This window comes from Cricetulus griseus, chromosome 3, assembly GCF_003668045.3.
Source record: "Cricetulus griseus strain 17A/GY chromosome 3, alternate assembly CriGri-PICRH-1.0, whole genome shotgun sequence".
Taxonomy (NCBI): Eukaryota; Metazoa; Chordata; class Mammalia; order Rodentia; family Cricetidae; genus Cricetulus; species Cricetulus griseus.
The window spans coordinates 87,035,833-87,058,912 of NC_048596.1; the positions used below are offsets into that span (position 1 = coordinate 87,035,833).

The following is a 23,080-nucleotide window of genomic DNA, read 5'->3' on the forward strand; positions in this document are numbered from 1 at the left end:
TTTTACATAAGAGTTTTCCTACCAACCTGGGTGTGTAGTCTTTGACCACCTTTTTATTTTCTACATCAGGAATAAGAAGGTAGTTGGATCTTCCCACTGGCATAGTTGGTAAAAAGCAGGTTTTCAACAGTGTAGTTGGCAGTGTAGTAAAGGTTCTGTCAGTGTTGAAACTTGCTGTTAGTAATTTCCATGCTCTTGGAGGACTGTTTCTAAGTTTTCAAGGGTCTTGAGCATCTTTTCTGTGGGATCTGTAGGACTTCAGATTATTGAAGGGTTTTCTATTGGGTTTGATGGAGATGATTTTTTGAACTGCTGGGCTCATTATCCAGCTTCTGTCAATATCTTTCTGTGTGGTTGTAGTTTGGCTTTTATTTTATCTTCAGTACTGTTGATGTCTTGGTGTGAAGTTAACAATTTCTTTAGTTACTTCTCATCATTAACTAGATGATCCAATTTCCTGGATTATCAAGCTTAATGGCTTCCACGTTAAATTTATGTGTTTTCACAATGAGTTACTAAACCCAGTATAATTTAAAAATTCCATTGTTTTGTTTGAAAATGATTTCTTTATACCTCATGTTCATATTTATTGTTTTTGCTTCATATTCCATTAATTTTATTTTTCAGATTTATGTTATTTTTATTTGTGTGTGTGTGTGTGTGTGTGTGTGTGTGTGTGTGTGTGTGTGTGTGTTGAAATGCAGTCTTGTTATATAGCCTAAGCTATCCTTGAACCGGATATCCTCTTGCCTCAACCTCCTGGGTGATTTTTATGTAAATATTCTGTCACATTTTTAAGATTAAAATAATTTAAATATGAATAATACTTTTTGAAAATATTCAGAACCATGATCTCTTGTTTTATTTAAACATTTTTAATATCCAAAATGGAGTTAAAGTACCTATTGATTACCAAGTACCTATTTTAATACACGAAAAAATAGTTATTGAGTAATTTAGCTATATCTACTGTCTTAGGGTTTTTCTTGTTGTGAAGAGACACCATGACCATGACAACTCTTATAAAGGCAATCATTTAATTGGAGCTGGCTTACAGTTTCAGAGGTTCACCTCATCTTCATGAGGTGGCGTGCAAGCAGACATGGTGCTGGAGAAGGAGCTGAGGGTTCTACATTTTGATCCACAGGCAGCTTCCCATATTGAGTGTAACTTGAGCATATATGAGACCTCAAAGTCCACCTCCACAGTGACACACTTCCTCCAACAAGGCCACACCTACTCCAACAAGGCCCCACCTGCTGGTAGGGCCACTTCCTCTGGACCAAGCATTCAAACATATGAGTCTATTGGGGCCATACTTATTCAAACTCCCACATCCACCCCATCATTAATATATACCTGAAAAGAGAGGACCACCATTTTGACTTGGTGTCAGTGAAAAATGAATCCTTTGCTTATGATTGATGATTCAAAACACTTCTATAGCTCTCACTCTGAAAATAGCTATTCTTGATCCTTCTAGTTCCCACATAGCTGTCAACTTGATCTTGTCAAAAATCAAGCTGGAACCTGACAATCCTCTGCTCTAAAGCACCCAACCTTATGCCACTGTAGGTCTTACAAGTCTCTGCACCATTTGGGCCAATTACCTGACTTTGCCAGGATGCTAGCTAGCACTCTCCCCTTTTCTGCTTCAGCTACACAGATTTCTTTCTTCTAGGACTAGTTACCCCAAAGCCATTGCACATGTCATTCCCTTTCCTTAAAATGTCACACTACCGAATAAAATGAGGCTCACAGCCTCACCAACCTTGGCTCTTTGCTAAAGCATCACCTCTCAGTGAAGACTTCCTTGAGCATTGGCCTCTCACCACTACCAACCCTATTTCTCTATTTCATCGAGCTCCTATCATCAAAGCTGCTATAGCTAGCAATAATTAATTAAGCTAGGGCCCACTTAAACATTAAATGAAATTAATTGACTGAAATAATGAAAGTCCAAAAATCAGAGATGTTATGCTTTTTTAACATAGCTTTAGATAGAATCATTCTGGAATTTTGTCGCTCATTCAGGGAAATGTGTGCTTGTCAAGTATTTGTTCACTCTGTTCATCATTCAATAAACCAACAAATCCTGGTGTTTAAAGAATGTTCAACAATGTGCTAGGTCCTGGGCACACATTGCTGAAGGAGGGAAACATAGTCCCAGTCTCCTGAAGCTCATGGCTATGAAGAAAGTGGACTAGAGCCAGCCTGTTTGGCACACCACTCCCTGAGCATAGATTTGCATAGAACTGGGCAAGTCCAACTCCTGGAAATTCATTTCCAGCACAATCTACGGATGCATAGATCCCAAATACAGACTTAGAGAAGACAACAACATCAAATGCAATGTAGTTCAGACAGGTATGGGAGACAGAGATTTGGAACCCATTCGTGTCTCCTTAAGGTTATTTCTAGTCTCATATTCTGCATTAATATCTGTAATTACTGAGCTTTGATGACATCTGTATTCCTAAAGAAAGACGAAGCCAAAGGGACTGGCATTTGGGGCTTTGGAATAGCTTTTAAGCCTTAAGATTCCAGCTCTTTATCTACATTTAAGTAGCCAGGGAATATGCGCATAATTCTAGAGTGCCACAGATTTCCAACAGCCTTTCTCGCCCTGTTCTCAGATGGCCGTGATATTTTCTTGAGTATGTGCATCCTGTCTGTTTTAATACGTAGTAGTTGACAAGTTTTAATCATTCCCACTAGAGCGTGGGCAAAGGTGGGGGTGGTGTGAGGGAGGAGAGTCTCACGATGCAGAAGTTGGAGAGCTGTCACTGTTCAAACCCAAATCATCTGTGTTTCCTCTAAGTCCATGAAACACAGCTCAAAGGAAAAACACATCCTACTGCCTGGCACACTGTGGGTTCTCAAAAGCATATGACAGTGTATCAGCTTGTCTCCATAGCTCATAATACAACACCACAGGCAGAAGAAGTTACAAAGAAAAGAGACCTCTTTGGGTGCATAGTTCTTTCTCTAATTTCATTTCTGTTGCTATGGCAGAGACTTTGACTGTAAGTAACTTGGAGGAGGAAAGGTCTAAGCTTATAATTCTGGGTCATGGCCTGTATTTCAGGAACTCAAGCAGCTAGTCACATCACATCCACAGTCAAGAGAAAGGAAAGAATTACTTCTTTGCTCATGCTCATTGATCTTTCTCTTGTCCTTGTAGTTCAGGACCCAGCCTGGGAAATGATACACACACACACACACACACACACACACACACACACACACACACACACACACACACACACATTCAGGGTTGGCCTCCCTACTTCAACAACAATTAGGACAGTCCCTCATAGAAGTTCCACAAGCCAACTCTACCTGGACAACTCCTCACTAAGACTCTTTCCATGTGATTCTAGGTTGTGTCAAGTTTACAGCCAAAACTAACCACAAGAATTCTGAAGGCACAAAGTGCTACATATGCAGATGCCCTTCTTGCAGGTATTATCAAATGGTGCAGGTACCACATTGCAAGAAATACAGGGGAGTGGTGTATATTACTTCTGGTCTCTCTTCCCTCTTCTTATGAAATCAACAATATTCAAACATAGGGCTCCACCCTGGTGGCCTTATCTAGTCCTGATAACCTTCCAAATGCCAAAGTGCAATTGCTTCCACCCTCTTAATACATCCCAAGGGGATTAATCACCAACAGGAATCTCCAAAGGGACAATCCATATTCAAAGTGCAGACTCAAGAAAATGAGCCTTTTCGAATTGTATTCAGGAAATACTGTAGGCAGAACCATACTTATGCAAGCTAGTAACTAGAACAGCAAGCAATATGCTGCATCTAACTAATTTAATTCTGCTTGCTTTGGTTTGGCTCATTTGATTGTAAATAACCCAGATGGCCTTAACTCCACAAACCTTCTGGAGTTACTCCTCCCTCCTGCCCTACTCTTCCTTCATATGCACACACAGATAAGAACTAAAACACATACCAAAAGTAAACAAATTAGAGTGCACCGTTCACCCAGTTATCACAAAGTAAGTGCTATGAAGCCAGCATCCCCATCAGGATGCAGAATTCCAAGGACACCCAGAAGCCCTTCTCATAACCCTCCCTGCTGCCTTTCCTTTCCCACAAAGTGATCACTTAAACTATTTTTGTTTGTTTTAGATTTATTTATGTGTATAAGTGTTCTGCTCGCCTGTATATATACACACCAAGTATGTGCCTGGTGCCCACAGTAGTTAGAAGAGGGTGTGAGATCCCTAGAACTGGAGTTACAGATGGCTGTGAGCTGCCATGTATATTTTGAGAACTAAGCCTAGGTCCTTTGCAAGAGCAAGCGCTCTTAACTGCTGAGCCATCTCTCCAGGCACAAAAAGTAACCATTTTTATGGTAAACATTTTCTTGAATTCTAGTTTGATCAGCAATACACATATCCCTAAATAGTATAGTTAAACCTCGTTTAGATCAGATTTCTCCCCCCCACCCCCTTCTTGATTAACACCCCCTTAATCTTGTTTTGTTTAGATGTTTTGTCATAAGAGTTGACTTTTATAGGTTGGTCCTGCTATATTTACAGAGACAATTTCATTATTTTTTCTCTTTTATTTTGTTAGTGCAATGTTTCAGTTTTTCAGGCCTCCATAACAGAAGATCATAGGCAAGGTAACTTACAAACAACAGAAATTTATTTCCCATTGTTCCAGGGCTTGGGAAATGCAAGATCCATATGAGTCTAATTCAGGTTCCGGCATAGGCCAGCTTCTTCAATCATCCATAGCCTTGCTGTCACCTTGAGTGGTAGAAGGGGTGAAATACTATTGGGTCTTCCTTTATAAGAACTCTAGTCCCACTTACAAAGGCTCTGCCTTCATGATCTGTCACCTCCCAAAGCATTCACCTCCAAAGACTACCAGATCAGAGACTAAGTTCAGCATAGGCATTTGGAGCTAATACACATTCAGACCACATCATGTGGTCTGAATTATATTATTTAATAATTATATTATATTATATTAATTATTATATTATATAACTGAATAAATTATATTATTTGTGTGTTCTATGTTGTGTGTGATGTATATGTGGTGTATTCACATGTATGGGAGAAGGTAACCATGCTTATACACAGAAGACAGAAGGATGTGGAGTGTCTGGAGTGTCCTGCTCTACCACTGACCACCTTAGCTCCCTGACACGCTATTTCTCATGGAAGCTGGAGTTAGGCTAGGAGCCAGAAAACCCCCAAAATCCTCTGTCTCTACCCACAGCAGTTCTGGAGGGTTCAGATATGTGTGTTGCTATGTGAAGCCTTTTACATGATTTTGAATGCATGGTCTCATACTTCACAGCAAACTCTGATATGAATCATCTCTTCAGGCCTTAATTGAAAAGACAATACATTAGGGCAGTGGTTTTCAACCTTCCTAACACTTCAGCCCTTTAACACAGTTCCTCATGTTGTCATGACCCTCAACCACAAAATTATCTCCATTGCTACATCATAACTATGATTTTGCTACTATTATGAATCATGATGTAAATACTTGGGGAAACAGGTTTGCCAAAGGGCTTGAAATCCACAAGTTGAAAACCCCTACATTAGAGAAGGAGATTAAGGAAGTGTTTCTCAGAGCTACCTGACGAAGAATGAACCCACACTTGATTTCTCCACTCTCCCCCTGTATCTTCTGACTCTAAGAAGGGCTTTGCTCTATATTTATTGAACAACACAGAAAACATAGGGTGGAAAAGAGATGAGAAACTCTTCACAGAGTTCTTTAACAGAGCTTTACAAGAGAAGTAGTTACTTTACTGACCTAGAGTAACACTAGAAACCACACACAGATGTTATCAACTTAAATTCACATGTTCCTTCCAACATTTATGATGGATATTTGTTTCAAGGTTGCTCTCATTCTTCTGGCTGCTTTCACCAAATTATTACCACAACACACACATATATTATTCCAGAACAGGGGGGGGTATGCAAGAGTGCATAGTTTAAGATTAAAGTTATTCATTTGGCTGTAATTTAGGATGTAAAAACTAATTGCATTTGTAAATCCAAGACATATTAAGGTTGGGTGTATAGTTCTCTGAAAGGCAGGCTAGCCCTCAACAAGCTGAGTACACAGTCAGAGAGCAGGATAAATAAGCACATGTCTTAGATGGTGTCAAGGGGTATTATTAATTTGGCCGTGAGGTCCAGCAAATGTGCAGTCTCACTGGAGTAAAAGATATTTCAGGAAAAAAAATCTATCACCATGTCTTAGTTACTTTTCCACTGCTGTGGTTAAACACTATAACCAAAAGCAAGTTGGGGAGGAAAGGGTTTATTAGACTTATACTTCAGCATTGCTGTTCATCACTGAAGGAAGTCAGGACAACAACTCAAACAGAACAGGATCCTGGAGGCAGGAGTTGATGCAGAGGCAATAGTGAAGGGGCTGCTTACTGTCTTACTCAGCATGTATTCTCATAGAACCCAGGCCCACCAGCTCAGAGGTGACCCCAACCACAGTGGACTGGGCCCTCCCACATCAATCATGAATAAGAAAATGTTCTGACGGCATGCCTGCCACCTGATCTTATGGAGGCATTTTCTCAATTGAGGTTCCCTCCTCTCAGATGACTCTAGCTTGTGTAAGGTGACATAAAACTAGCCAGCACACACTAGAACATCCAATGAACTGATTTTTAGGAGCTGTAGTCCTAGTTAAGCCCTCCTTGGTTATAATGTTTTATCATCTTTTTACGTATCACTTGATTGAGTTTGCCAACATTTTCTTTAGGACTTTTGCACGTATTTTTGTAATGAAACTGACTTTAATTTCCTTTTCCTGTCATGTTTTTTCCAGATTCAGATTCAAAATCATGATTGCTTCATAAAACACTTGGGATGGGGAGATTTTCTCTTTTTATATCTTCTAGAAGAGTTTAAGATTTATGCTATTAGTTTTGTAATGTTTGGTAGAATTCTCAATAAAACTATCTATGTAAATGGTTCTCTATGTTATCTGGAAATGTCTGTTTTACATTATTCTTGAAGGGTAACTTTAATTTGTTTTATTTTTCATTTATTTCATGTGTTGGAGTGTAGGGGAAGATGTTGAGGTCAGAGGACAACTTGTAGGAGTCAATTCTTCCCCTCCAGCATGTGGGTTCCAGGGATTAAACTCAGATCATCAGGCTAGGTGGCAAGTGCCCCAACCTGTGAACCAGCTCTTGGAGGGAATGTTGTAAGGATTATAAAATTCTAAGTTGTAGTCGTATTCTTTTAGCAGCTCTTCTCCCACTACTTTCTGCTCTCATTCTTTCTGTTGGTGTGTCAGTTGCTAGTCTTATTCTTGTGACTTCCTATGGCTGCTTTGAAAAGGAATTCATTCTCTTTTGTTCTAGAAAACTTCAGTATGGTGTATTAATGTAGAGCACTTCTTTATCCTCCAGGAATTTTGTTAGGAATGTCAAAACACTGGATTAACTTTGAAAATTCTCAGCCATGGTCTCTTCAAGATTCTCTCTCTCCCTCCCTCCCCCCTCTTTGTCTTTCTCTCCCCCTCTCCCCCCTCCAGAAAACACTGATTAACACATAGACCAATGATAACGAAATTAGAGTCATCTGAATTAATTCTTCCTTCATTGTCTCTTTTGCTCTATTATTTACCAGCTTTGGCATCTCTGTTCCCACCTGAATGCTGATTTCTTTCAAACTATCTTCTAATGTCATCCATGCTCTCATTACTAATCAAACCCATTTATTACATTTTAGTTTTCATACCTGGGATACTCAGAGAGTTCTTTTTCAAAACATCCTTTAATTCTCTGCTAAAATTCTAGTCTTCCCCAGGGAAGAGCACACCAATTAGTTATCTAATACAAAATGGTCATCCCTGAAAATATACAAAGGAATAACATTATGCAGACTGAGCAAGTTGTGTTAATGAATACATACATATGCATGTAACAACAATTAATGAAAAAAAAAGGCCATAAAGTTGAAATAAAGAGTAAGAAGAAGTATATGGGAGGGTTTGGAGGGAGAAAAGGGAAGGGGAAAATGGTATAATTATAATCTTTAGAAATAAAAGAAAATTTTAAAAATTCTAAACATATTTTATCTCCTTGAATGCAAAAAAACTGCCCTGTTGGTTTGGCATGTGTCTTCTTTTATGCCTGAGATACTGTCTTTACACAATTGCTAATGGAAGCAATTGTGACACTTATGGTCCCATTTCCTTCCTAGAGTACTTCTTCTGCCAAGTTTTTGACACCACAGCGTCCCCTTATTTTATGGGGATTGACATGAGGCCAAGAGGAATTCATGTCTGTGATCCATTTCATGCATACACTTTCAGTGTCTTACAGTTTGCCCCATTCCAGGAAAGGAAGACGATTACTAAGTAACTCTTTCTTGATTTCCAATCACTCTCTCCACATTGCTTTATGATGCTGGGGTTGGGCTTCTGTAAGCTGCATCTATCATTATCACTCTGATTTCGACCTCACATCCAACTCTCTGGTGAAATAACCATGTTAATAGCTCTCTCTCTCTCTCTCTCTCTCTCTCTCTCTCTCTCTCTCTCTCTCTCTGTGTGTGTGTGTGTGTGTGTGTGTGTGTGTGTGTGTGTGTAATATCCTTACAATAAAAATTGGCAAACCTTATGTTTGTCCTTGTTTAAATTGTTTTATTAGGGACCTTTCTCTCTTCCTCATTGATGGAAATGGCCTCATCCATAGAAAACTTCCATCCTCTTCACCTGACAGTTAACAGCACACTAGGTCCCAATATTGTTCAGGATCTTTACAGATATATAAGTGATCCATGGTTACAGAAAGAGAGTCTCCATTTCTTTTTCTCTTTTCTCCTCTCCAAACCCTGTTCATTTTGATCCAGTCTCCCACACATACTGTATAATGTGCTGTTTTTAAATTACTGGTGATGGATCCATAAGTTTGTTGCAAAGTAGGAGCCCAAGGCAGACCTAGCAGGAGGGGGCAAAAAAAAGGGATAGACCATTAGCAGGGTACACATACCTGGCACACATCCCTCTCTGGCTGGGGTGTTTCCCTGCAGTGTTCTCTCATAAGGTACATAAGGATCATTTGTTTCTGCTGACTTCTGCCACCCACAAAATTTGATTCCAAGGCAATAAAAGAAAGAGTTTAAGGCTCCAGAGAGTTCTTGATGGCAGAACAAGGGCACAGTGGTAGGCAGCTGGAGCAGCCGCTGAGAGCTCACATCTTCATCCACAAGCAGGGGGCAGAGAGACACATTGGGAATGGCATGAATTTTCTGGAACATCAAACTCCACCCATTCTGGCACACCTCCTCCAACAAGGCTACACCCTCTAATCATCTTTAAGCAGTTCCACCAACTGGGGACCAAGTATTCAAACATTTGAGCCTATGGGAGCCATTCTTATTCAAACCACCACAACTGTCTAGACACACCATTGGCCCCAAAAGGAACTGGAAATCTTGGTTACAGATACATCATTTCAAAATTGGAAATACAAAGAACAATATGCAGCAATTATTTTGTAGCCACTGATTAACTTAACCATCAAGGAACATATCCTCCTTAAATGAGTCATGGCAGAGCTGTTAAATCTATGAATTGTCTGCCCTCCATGGATTGAAATGTCTATGGAGTCAAGGACATGCTCATTTGGCATCTCTCTCAATCCTCCCTGTGGTTTTAATAGGTAAGGCCCCCATAGAGTCATGTGTTTGAATGCCTGGCCCATAGGGAATGGTACTAGTAGGAGGTTTAGCTTTGTTGGAGTAGGTGTGGCCTTGTGGAAGGAAAAGTGTCGTTATGGAGGGCTTTGAGATCTCATATGCTTAAGCTACACCCAGTGTGGCCCTCAGGCTCCTTCTGTAGTCTGTGGATCAAGACTTAGAATTCTTAGCTCCTTCTCCAGCACCATGACTGTCTAAATGCTACCATGCTTCTTGCCATGATAATGGACTATATCTCTGAAACTGTAAGCTGCCCCCAATTAAATGTTTTCCATATAAGAATTGCCGTGGTCATGGTGGTTAGGCAATAGAATCCCTAACTAAGACAGACATTGGTATCAGGGATTAGGGTATTGGTGTGGTAGGACTGACCATGTTTTTGTTTGGAGGAATTTGGACCTTGGGACTTTGGGTTAGGAAAGCAGTGGAATAATTTAAGTGGTGCCTAATGGGCCATACTAGCTAGAAACATGGGAGACAATGGTGCTGAGGGTGATTTGAACTATTGGGGGGGGCTCCTGGCTCAAGAGGTTTCAGAGGAGAAGAATTTTAGTATGTGGCCTAGAGACTGTTTCTTGAGATATTTTGGCAAAGAATATGGCTGCTTTTTGTCTTGGTCCTAAGAGTCTGCCTGAGGCTAAAGTGAACAGTTTGGGATTAATTCTGTTAGCAGAGGAAATCTCAAAATCTAGTATTAACTTTATTGTGTGGTTATTAGTGTTCACTCTTATGAAGACCTATAATGAAAAGGAGTAAAATGAGCAAGTAAAAATACAAAATGTACAGATTGAGAAGAAAAGGGGCACCAGGAAGAGGAATGGAGATAATCCTGTGTTGAAGGAGATAAACAGATGAAGAAATGGATTAAGGGGAGTGGTTATGTCAGGGCAAGACCTTACCCAGCTAACCTTCCAAGTTGTGAAAAGGAATTAAACAACAGCTTAGGTCCAGTCATGGTGGTACACCCCTTTAATCCCAGTACTCAGGGAGAAAGAAGAAGAAGGGAACGAGGGAACAAAGGAAGGAGGGAGGGCAAAGGCAGGAGGGAGGGAGGAAAGCAGAGGAAAATAGTGTAGGAAAGTAAAATAGCATAGCCACTGTGGATATCAGTATGGGGGTCCTCAAGAAACTAAAAACAGGTCTTCCGTATTATCCATCTGTCCCACATCAGTGCACTAATGACACCACACTGAAAACCTTCCTGCACGCCTCTGCTTTTTGCTGCACTATCCACAGTAGCTAAAAAGGAATCTGCCAATACACCTGTTCTTAGTTCTCCTTTGCTTCTCTGTTGCTGTGCTAAAACACTAACACTGACCAACACAACTTGAGAAAGGAAGGGTTTATTTGGCTTAGACTTTCACATCAGAGTCTATCACTGAGGGACATCAAGACAGAAATTCAAGCAGGAACCTGGAGGTAGGAACCCAAGCAGAGACCATGAAGGAACACTGTGTACTGGCTTGCTCTCCGTGGCTTCCTTAGCCACTTTATAGAATCCAGGACCACCTGCCCAGGAGTGGAATCATCCTCAGTGCTCTGGGCTCTCCCACAGTAATCATTAACCAAGAAAATGCCCCATAGCCATGACCACAGGACTATCTGATAGTGGCAATTCTTCCAACTTCCCAAGTATCTCTACTTTGTGTTAAGTGAATGGAAAAAGAAAACGCAATATTTTCTTTTACATTCATAAAATGAAATGCTTTCATCTATAAAGGAAAAAATGAGTTGTACCATGTTCAGCAGAATGTTTGAAATGGGAGGGCATTATGTTAAATCAAATCAGCCAGACAGAGAAGGACAGTGTATAGTTGATCTAGAATGTTCTCTCTCATATGTGGAAACCAAACAAAGTTTATCTAGAAGTGGTTAACAGAGCTGGTGAAAGATGGGGGGAAGCTAGATTTGATCAGTACCCATTGTTTATAGGATCATAGCACCCCATTAACATACTCAATTAACATATCCTTTTGTTATGTTTTGTTTTTTGAGACAGGGTTTCTCCATGTAACCCTGGCTGTCCTGAAACTCACTCTGTAGACCAGACTGGCCTTGAACCCAGAAATCCACTGCCTGTGCCTCCCAAGTGGTAGGATTAAAGGTGTGAGCCACTGCCTGGTTCAACTAATATTTCTTAATAATTTACAAAAAGATGAACACTCACTGGCTAATGGGCAATGTAGGGCAACCCCATGAGCACCCCAACCAAACTGACACACTAATTAGTCTAAATTGTTAATGTTCAAAAAGTTATAATAATAAGCAATATCTAGAGGGGAGAGGCCTACTGCCTAAAGGGGCAGAGAAGCCGCTGGAATGGGTATAGCCCAGCCAGGCTCAGGAACCCACATAATTCCTTGTGCAGGAGAAAGACTGTATGAGTTAACTGTTACATAACAGAGCACCCAATTCTCAGCACCCCCAATGCTGCTTTTCTGACCACAGCTGTTGACTCCTGTCTCTGCAGTTCTTCCAACAAGCCAGCCTGGCATGTTTTATGGAGATGGCAAAACCTCCTTTGCGAAACTAGTGAGAAAGAGGCAGTCATCCTCAGTAGACACAGGGACCCTTCACAGAGGCTGAAATCCACAGCTACATAAGTCACTGGCTGGAAATGGCATGGTGTCTCCACACACCCCTCCAGTGTACTTTATGTATACTTTATTTCTGCTCAAGATTACTTGTAACACCCAAGACAACATAATGCTATGTAAACTGTCATTATCCCGAATTGTTCAGGGCACAATGACAAGGAAAACAGTTGTGCATATTTAGCAGGTCAGTTGTTTATGCCAAATACTCTTTATCTACAGTTGGTTGACTCCAAGGGTATGGAACCTGGGGATCTTGAAAGCTGACTATATGGAGGCCTATTGCTGCCTAGGTTTCTGGAACATCACCTCTTGTCCCAGTGACCAAATAAGTGGTCTTAATGTAAATAATTCAAATACCCATCAGGCAGTGTGAACAAACTATCATGCACTTATATTGTGCTAATTGGAGTATTCATGGTAAATGACTGGATCCTGTTTGTTCCAACAAGCTAGGCTCAGTGCATATCTCCAGTTTACCAATTAAAGAGACAAGATGTGAAAGGATGTGTATTCAATGTCACCATATTGGAAACAGGGATATATAAAGGGGTCCAGTGACCCCAAGTCTATTTTGCAGGCTGATATGAAGTATAGGTTTAAATAACTGGGGTAAGACATATCACAAAGTCCTGGTCTATGTGTGTTCTCACTGATTGCTGTCTTAACTCAGTCCTGCCAGGTGGTTCAAAGCTCCTTATCTTGAGGAGACAGGGTGGTTCTTAGGAGAAGGTCACATCTGCTCCAGGGTGCAGCCTTCTCCTCATGAGTAATTGCTCTCCTCTGGGGGTGACCTGACCCTAGAAGTTTCATGCCTCTTGAAAGCCAAGGTCAATGCATGTGTGGGACAATGACTTACCATAAAGGAGATACAAAGCCAGAGATTCCAGACTTCCATCCTGTTTGTAGTAAACTTCCTAGCCCAAGAAAGAATCAATGGTTATAAGTTTTTTTGTTTTGTTTTTTGTGGGGTTTTTTGTTTTGTTTTGTTTTTTTTGAGACAGGGTTTCTCTGTGTAGCTTTGGAGGCTATCCTGTCACTCGCTCTGGAGACCAGGCTGGCCTTGAACTCACAGAGATCCACCTGCCTCTGCCTCTGCCTCTGCCTTCCAAGTGCTGGGATTAAAGGCGTGTACCGCCAATGCCCAGCATAAGTAAAAGTTTTAATGAGCAGTAGTTTTAAGTAAAAGCAGTTTTCTTAAGATTTACTTTTTAATTTTAGTTATGGGGGATTTATGTGCATGTGTATAGGTGCCTGTGGAAACAAGAAGAGAGCATCAAGTCCCCTGGAGCTAAAGTTAAAGCTGTTGTGAGCCACCAGACATAGGTGCTGGGAATAGAACTGGGGTCCCCAGCAAAAGCAATATGATTTATTATACCACTGAGCCATCTCTTCAGCCCTCAAAGCATCTTTTTGGTTTGTTTTTCAAGACAGGGTTTCTTTGTGTAGGTTTGGAGCCTGTCCTGGAACTCACTCTGTAGACTAGGCTGGCCTCGACCTCACAAAGATTCACCTGCCTCTGTCTCCCAAGTGCTGGGATTAAAGGAGTGTGCCACCACCACCACCTGACTATCCAAAAGCATCTTTTAAGTACCTGTTTCACAATGGCATGCTACTCTTCAATAATAAATGGCCAAATTATTGTCTGAAGATATGGCTCAGTGGTTAAGAGCATTGGCTGCTCTTCCAGAGGACCTGGGTTCAATTCCTAGCACCCACATGGAGGTTCACAACTGTCTGTAACTCCAGTTCCAGAGAACTAGACACCCTCACACAGACAGACATATAGGCAAAAACACCAATGGAAATAACATAAAAATGAATAAATGGGTTTTTTTAATGACCAAATTTTTGGCATGTACAACATGATATCTGAAGGTAAAGAAAAATAAAAGTCCCCAGCTCACATAGTTTCAAAGGCACACACTGCCAGCAGGAACATCTGTCACTCAGTGTCTATTGATTGTCCCCATATCCACAAACCCCCTCCATCCATGGAATCACTCCACAAAGCAAGATGCAAAGCCAAGACCCCTTCCAAACACCTCCACCACTAATTAACTTTGCTTCCTTCCTGGGTGGCTTCCTCAACCTCCCATCCCAGAGAGCTTGCCTGGGTGGGGACATGAATCACTTTGCAAGGATTTGTACAGAGTTATTGTCAAAGCCCAGACTCAGTTCAGAGCCCCCACAACCCTCCGAAGTGGCTTATTTTGATTTTCTTTGCATTGCTGCTATAACAACCTCACAGCGAGCCCCCGAGAATGCCAAGGTCAGCGTGAGGCAGGCTGCAGGAAGGAAATGCAACTCCAGAGGCAGAAACCCCACAGGGAAAACATGTCAGTTATTAGTTTAAAATATTAACCCTCCTCATTTGCTTCTCGGAATAAAATATTCCTTTTAGCTGGAAGTTTAGAAAATAAATGTCTCTTGTTAGGGAATGAAAATAACTCTTCCTTAAGGCTCTTCTGCTCTGGGCAGATACTGTTGGTGGTGGGTGCCTGGTTAACATTCTCCCTGTCCTTTTCCAAAGGCAGCAGTAGCTTTCCCAAGCTGTGTATGCCTCTCTTCCCCCTAAACACATGTATGGATCTGAAAACACTCTGAAAGAGTGGTCCTATGGTAATGAAGACACAAGACTGAGTGGATATTAATGGCTTCCTGTGAACATCCCACTGACCCCCAACATGTCAGGCTTCTTGTGTATCCTGTGCTGTAAGTCCCTGACGGAAGGGAAGGGTGATGGTACTTCAAATGCTCCTCATTTAAAAGGATGGAAATTATTCTAGAACTGAAACAATCCAACACCCAAAACTAATTTTCTTGACACATTTCCCAGGCTTTAATGACAGCTTCATTAATTGAATGTAGTCACATGGGGGCAAGAAATCACGGGGTTTTTTTCTAATGACCTGCTAGATGATGGGTTTGTTTGGTTACTTACCTTACTCTGCAAATGTTCAAAGGAGAAAAGAGAGGGAGAGGTACATTTCTAGGTGTCACATGACAAATGGGCCCGATCAAGAGGCTTCCTGGGGTAAAGATGGTGGGTAAGGCACATGGAAAAGATGGTGGGCTTAACAGACTAGGGAATAATAGTGTCCCTATTAAGAGCCCTGCTGAACTCATCCGCATGCCTACCTTTAAGGTCTACTAAATAGGAATCTGCACTAACAAGATCCTGGGGATTACCAGGCACACTAAAGTTCAAGACTCACTGAGTAAGAACACAAATTTGGGGCATAGTCCCCTGGGCATAGGTAGAGATTCACTTTCACTCTCTGGCCACTGTGAACAGTGCAAATTATGTAGTCTTTCATCTGCAAAATCAGAACGATGTCTATTCATGGAATTCTGAGGATTGAACAAGCACTTACCTCAACTCTGGGATATGATTCTGCTCAAATCAGTGGTAGTGGTGTTCTTGTGGCCTCCTCTGACCATTCCATCTTAGGAAGGAAGGTTTGAGAAATCAGACAGAACTGAGTTCAAATCCAGGTTTTACAACTGTGTGATCTTGGTAATGCCACTTAAACTCCCTGTGCCTCAGCCTCTCCTTGTGTGTAAAGTAGGCACAGTTTACATCTCAATTAGCAACCTTCATCCCCGTGCAAAGCCTTAGGATATAGACCAATTACACTGGCCATAGAGAGTCCTGAGATTTCTGAAGCCACAGGTTTGCCTTCACTACTGTGCTGCCCTAACCCTCTCCTCTCCTCTCCTCTCCTCTCCTCTCCTCTCCTCTCTCTCCTCTCCTCTCCTCTCCTCTCCTCTCCTCTCTTTTCCTCTCCTTCCCTTCTCCCCTCTCCCATCCTTATCCTATCCTACACTGTAAATAGAGATCTAAATTGGTCTAAGTAATAAAAACCTGGAGTCAGATATTGAGGAAAATGCTGGGAGATCAGAGAGAAGGAGCAAGCCACACCACACCTTACCTCCCAAGCATCTCAGTAGACAAGAAAGCAAGTTCCTGTTTCTCCCTGCTTATATCCAGTTTCTGCCCAGCTAGCTCACTTGCTATCTGTCTGTACAGACTTCTATGGTTAGCTAGTGGCAAGCTCCATTCTCTGACCTTCAGACAGACTTTATTTGTACAATCAAGATAGCACCACACTATCCTATCCTATCATCTCCCCTCCTATCTCCTCCTCTTCCCTCTCCTATCCCTGATGCTAAGACAGACTTATTTTCACTAACAGTTCCCACAAGACACTCACCCCTGCCAAACATTTTTGTGAGTTGGGTAGACTTGAAAGGGGTCACAACTAGAGATTTTTGCCTATGGCCTGACCTCATGCCACCTCCCTAGTTCTTCCTTATCACAGACCATCTCAGGAACAAGGAACTTCCTTCTATTGTCATCCAGAAGGAAGCTCAGCTTCAGCTGATGTAGGGGACAAGGAATGAACATGGTGAGATGTGTCTCCTCATTCTAAATGTCCCTACTATTATATCCTTTCTCTACTTCCTTGTCCAAATAAGGCAAGTGTCCCCAGTCACAGGTGAAGCACTTTGGAAATATTTAACAGAGTGGTAGATGCATGTCAGCTCCAGCTTCCTCTCTGCCAGGCTCTGCTTTCTGAGGCTGAGGCCACCCTCTGTAAACACTTTCCTTCCACAGCCAGCTCCTCCTTAGGTTCCAAGCATCAGGGATGCCAGGGTTGCTGGAAGGTTGGAGGACCAGAAAGAAATCCCTTTGTTAACATGCTGTACTTTCCAGCGTTGCTCTGCAACAGCACCTCAGTGGGGTGGCAGCAAATGAATCCAACAGTACAGGTGCCTCTGGTTCTCAGTCCCTCCACTCTCAGAGCCACCTTCCTTGAGCCCTCTCATAAACTCAACACCAGCTGCAGGCACTTCCTCTGAAGTCAGACTCCCAATTCCACAGAGCCAGTGTCCAGGCTCCAGACTCCAGCACCCAGTCATACGAGTCTACCTCCAGCCAGCGGGCTGGGCCCTAGTGAGGCAGACTTCAAACTAATACATTGTAGTCATCGTGGAATCTTCCTTATGTGACACCATCCATAGAGGAGGAAATCTCTTAGGCCACTACTCTGGTTGCAATGCCTCTAGTTCCTGTTTGGCCTCAGGCCTCTACACAGTGATAGTTTACTTCATGCTTAAACTCTACCTGGTTCTGGATTCTAAGAGGACCCTCAGATACAGAAAAAACGTGTCAAATATACCAATGCTGGGGTTTGGTGGTGGCACATGCCTTTAATCCCAGCACTCGGGAGGCAGAGGCAGGTAGATCTCTGTGAGTTCAAGGTCAGCCTGATCTACAGAATGAGTACCAAGATAGGCTCAAAAGCTACACAGAGAAACCCAGTCTCGAGAAAAAAAAAAAAAGATACCAATGCCTTCAAGAAATTCAAATCCTCCTTCTAAATACCAAGTTGTCTCACCAATAAGGATATTCAAAAGAACATGCCAATGGTTTTGACAGCAATTTCCCAAAGAAAAATATCCACACTATTTTGGGTTCTGACAGCATTATTGGAACAGAACTGCAGTTCTAAGCATTTAGGATGAAGAGTCAAAACATGGCTCTGAGGGAAGAATTAGAGTTAGACTTAACTCATGTGGGCAGAGCTGAGGCACGATCAGAAGAGATAGTACCTGTGTAGACACCAGTGTAGTAAGCAAGGACAAGGAGAGGACAATGGGTAACCCCTTTGATCTGGTCTCTCCACCACTGATAATGACTCCAAAGGTGAAAAGATTGTAAAAAAAAAATGTATCTCTAAAGATACTTGTTCAATGTTATATACAAACATGAAAAAGTGACATCATAAACTTTTAAAAGAACAACCAAAAGTACAGCCATATCCATCTGATTAAAAAAAAAACATTGTAATAACTGTAAAAAATGTGGAAGATTTTTACAGTGTAATATTAAGCAGAATAAAATTGAGACATAAAATGTAAAGGAAAAAAGATCCATACTTCCAATCCCAGCCTTTGAGAGGTAGAGGCAAGGAGATCAAGAGTTCAAGTTCATACTCACCTACACAGAGTTCAAGGCCAGCCTACACCACATGAGATTTTGTCTCAAAAATTAATGTAGAAGAGACTAAGGAAAAGAAGATCTATGAGGACCTTGTATCAAGATGTTGAGAAATGATCATCAATGGGAGATAGTTGTCAATGAGAGACAGTTGTTAATAAGAGACAGTTGTCAGTGAAAGATGATTGTCAATGGGAGATAACTATCAATGAGAGACAGTTGTCAGTGAGAAGTGGTTGTCAATGAGAGACAGTTGTCAGTGAGAGGTGGGTGGTTGTCAATGGAGGATAGTTGTCAATGAGAGATGGTTGTCAATGGGAGATAACTTTCAATGAGAGACAGTTGTCAGTGAGAGGTGGTTGTCAACAACAGGTGGTCATTAATGACAGATGGTTGTCAATGGGAGATGGTTGGGGCAAAGCCAAGTAGAACACAGAACTCACTCACAAACCTTTACGACCTGGGATTTAAGGCAAAATAGATGCCTTAGTCCTGAAATGAAGAACAATTTTGTTGTTGTTGTTGTTCTTATTGTTTGTTTGTATCTATGGTCATTCCAAAGCTTTCTCTGAAACCCTGGAGTATGGAGAATAAACATAATTCCTCATCTAAAACCAAAAACACGCTTAGCAAAGCCAGCAATGGCCTGGGGCTAGGGCCTTGGGGAAGCTGGGATATGGGATCCTGGGAACACAGCTCTTCCCTCCTTAGAGGCTGTGGTTATCAGTCCCAGGACACTGTGTTTGATCTGTGATGTGCTTGAAATATCGTCTGTTCCCTTTGTGCAACACTGCTTGATCAGCTTCCCAATTACTTTGTCCCATTGTGTAATAGTTTTCTGCTGACTCTGTCCCATTTTCCCCCTGCAAATAGTATAGAAGATGTTATACTTCTTAATAAACTTTCTAGCATGAGTCATCAGCTTGTGCAGGCCTCCTGATCCCAGCTTCTGTCTTTTTTATTTTCTCATCTCTGGTTCTCCCTCTCAACACCTCACCATTCAGGTCACTTTTTAATAGTCTTCAGGGTTGCGTTCATGCTTCACAAAAGATAAGATGATTTCATTATGGACTGTGATAGCTACACTCTATAATCACTTTCAGAATTTTAAGGGTAAAGACCAACAAGATGGCTTAATGAGTAAAAGTGCTTGTTTCCAGGTCTGATGACCTAAGTTCAGCCTCCCAGACCCACCTAGTAGATGATGAGAATTGATCTTTGAGACTGTCCTCTGACATCCACACTCACACTGTGGCACACATGTGCCCACATACATATACAAAATAGATAAATAAACATACATTTATAAAGCTGAAGATTTCTGACCCTGAACTGCATCATTTTTTTTTAAGTTTTATTTTATTAGTTCAAACTAGGAACAAACTTGCTTCAGATGTCAATCCCTTCTCCCTCTCCCTCTCCTCCCCCCCAACATCCCATCTGCCCCTAGCCATCCCTCCTCCACTCCCCAGGCAGGGTAAGGCCCACAAAAGGGGCTCCCCAAAGTCTACCACATCATCCTGGGCTGAATTGCATCTTTTAATTTATTTTAATTTTTGAAAACAATTTTAAAGTTGAACCTACATTTCTTTCTTCTGTTGAATCAATACTGAAGGTGATTTTTGCTCCAGGGGAGGGTAGAGGGAAGAATTTGAACCAAAGTAAGCACATGTGGGAAATTCAGCATTTACAAAGCAGGATGGAAGTGACAGACACTGATTTAGCATGTGGTTGACATGGGAAAAGTCGTGATTGTTGGTCAAACCCACTAGTTCAGAAGATGGTCGTCTGTGGGAGGTAAGCTCAGGGCTAAGCTTTGCCTCTGACCAGTGTTTTCACCAATACTTGGCGCTTATGGAAAGGTATAGAAAAGCTCTGAAGAACTGATTTATTTTGAACCTTAGAGACCTCTAAAATTCTAAATGCTATATGGCAGCAGTTCTCAACTTGTGGACCACAACCCCTTGAGGGTCAAATGACCCTTTCACAGGGGTGGCCTAAGACCATTAAAAAACACAGATGTTTACATAACAATTCATAAAAGTAGCAAAACTACAGTTACGAAGAGGCAACAAAAACAATTTTATGGTTGGGGTGTCACCACAATGTGAGGAACTGCATTAAAGGGTGGCAGCATTAGGAAGGTTGAGGACCACTGTTCTACGGGATTAGATGGCCACATAATGCATAGGAAGCTGTGGTTACCAAGTACAGAGAGAAATCCCATTTTAGAGGAGATGTTTGCTGTTACTGAAGGAAGTCCCTGAGGATAGATGTGATGACTGAGTTATCTGTCACCCTTTGGTGGTAAAGGCTGGAGGGCCCCTATTCAGCTTGAAGAAGCCATGTCATAGCCCCTCCCTTTTCAGCTGGAAGAAGTCAAACCGTAGCCCCTTTTCAGCTTGGAGAAGATGAATTCCATAGCGCAGTTAGGGTTACTCTTTCAGAGGAGGGAATGATAAGAACACGGGTTAGGACCCAGCTTGGCAATTCAGGGTAAAGACATATTGAATCAATCATTTAAGATGGTTAAACCTCAGCTCCCTTCTGTCTAAAATGAAAATAAGAAAACAGTAACATTCTTTACCTGGAAGGGCTCTTGTGAAGATCAAATTAACTAGACCATCATCACATGGAGCTTATATCAAGCTCTTTATAAATTGTGCAAAGAAAATATTCCTTCCTCTGGCTACCCTGTACTGACAAAAATTAGAATATTTTCAATCATAATACTAGTTGAATTACTATATTTAAGTATAATATCTGTGTCTTGGATATGTTTTAAATGTATATAATTAGCTAATAACCAAAACTAATTGATCACAGATGTCTAATATCAACTCAGATTCAGTGAATATTACCAGTAATAACAAAACCATTTTCATTTTCATTAAAAAACAAAACAAAACCCAAAGAGTACAAGATAGATGAAGTGCCCCAAATGCAGTCTATTTAAGGGGCCTCCTTGCTGTGTTTAACATCTGTGACTTGTTCTGAAAGCAGAGGCTCAACGTTCATTTGATTTTCCCTGATATTTCTGTTAAATGGAGATCTTCTATTAAAAAGTGTGGACAGAACAAAACCATATTTTTGTAATTTATGTAACTGCTCTTTTCCTCTCGAGACCTTAAGTGTTTTTCAACCTGTTTTTCCATTACTGCTTTCCTAAATGGCCTTTACACCATTCTTTTCCTAATCATACCCCCATAAAACTGTAATACCACAAATATAATATGCAGCTGCTTATAAAAGTACATGCCTCTGCTTTCTACATATAACCAAGAACCAACCATCACCTTGGTGTGAGAAGGCACAGCCTTCAGATGGTTCACACAATGCTGTAGGACATTTTCTAATTGGTTTTAATAGCAAAAACCCAGAGCCAGATATCAGGGTAAATGCTGAGAGACCAGAGAGACAAAGAAGCAAATCACAGCTTCACCTTAGCAGCCAAAAGGAGGCTGAGTGTGGTGGTATCTTGCTTGTACAGAAACTTCCATCTACAACCAAGTTCCTGTCTTCTCCCACCTTATATTCCTCTTTGATCAGCCATATCAGTTCCTGTCTCTATGTACAGACCTCCAGACCTCTATGGTTAACTAGTGGCTAGCTCTGCCCTCTGATCTTCAGGCAAGCTTTATTTGTTAGAACACAAACAAAACATCACCACATTTCCCCTTTTTGTCTAAAATTTTAAAAAGGTTATAACTAATATAAGAAAAACTATGTACAATAAGTACAATAGCTCTCCCTTCTTGACTCCTGGCCCTTCCCTCCCTCCTATTCTCTTGCCGTAGCTTTTGGCACTGCCACTCCTGAAGAAGCTCCCACCACGGTGATGAGGTCTTGGGCCTCCACATTACTGCTGGATTAAGAGCTCAAGGAGATCAAGAACGAGACTAGCTTTTCTCACAATCAGATCACATGCCTGTACAGCCTGTTCATCACCCTGGACAAAAGAGAGAATGGGACTCTTCAGCCGGGAAGATTTCCAGAGGATTCCAGAGCTTGCCATCAACCCACTGAGGGACCGGATCATCAATGCCTTCATTTCAGAGGGAGAGGACCAGGTAAACTTCTAAGGATTCATGAGAACATTGGCTCATTTCCAACCCACTGAGGATAAAGAAAAGAGCAAAGATGTAATGAACCTGAACCACTCAACAGCCAAAGCAACAAACTGCACTTTGCTTCCAGGCTATATGATTTGGAAAAAGATGACAAGGTCTCCCGTGATGAGCTGCTACAGGTACTACGGATGATGGTTGGAGTGAACATCTCAGATGAGCAGCTGGGCAGCATTGCGGACAGGACCATTCAGGAGGCTTACCAGGATGGGGATAGTGCCATATCCTTTACGGAATTTGTTAAGGTTTTGGAGAAGGTGGATGTAGAACAGAAAATGAGCATCCGGTTTCTTCACTAAAGGACAGGGACCAAATTATTCTTGCTTCCTAGTATTTAAGAACTGGAGCTTCCTTCTGCCCTCCAGCCCCACCCTATCCTGTCATTCCCCCTTTCCCAGAATACTACTGCTCTTGCATGACAACCTAAAGTCTCTCCTGTCCACACAGACTTGTCTTTGGTGTATAAACAGGGCATTACAGAATGGTACCCTCAGTCTATTTCTGTTCAGTATGCACCCACCTATTTGTAAGTAACATCTTCCCCTGATTTGCTTCTGAATGCCATGCATCCATCCTGTTTGAGGAAATGAGATAGGGACTCATGTCAAGAACCAGCCAGCAAAGCTC

At 41.6% G+C, this 23,080-nt stretch overlaps 1 pseudogene; it reads left to right on the top strand.

The window, feature by feature from the left end:
- The first annotated feature begins 22,164 nt into the window (after positions 1-22,164).
- LOC100760654 lies at positions 22,165-22,856 on the top strand (annotated as a pseudogene).
- Positions 22,857-23,080: the final 224 nt, after the last annotated feature.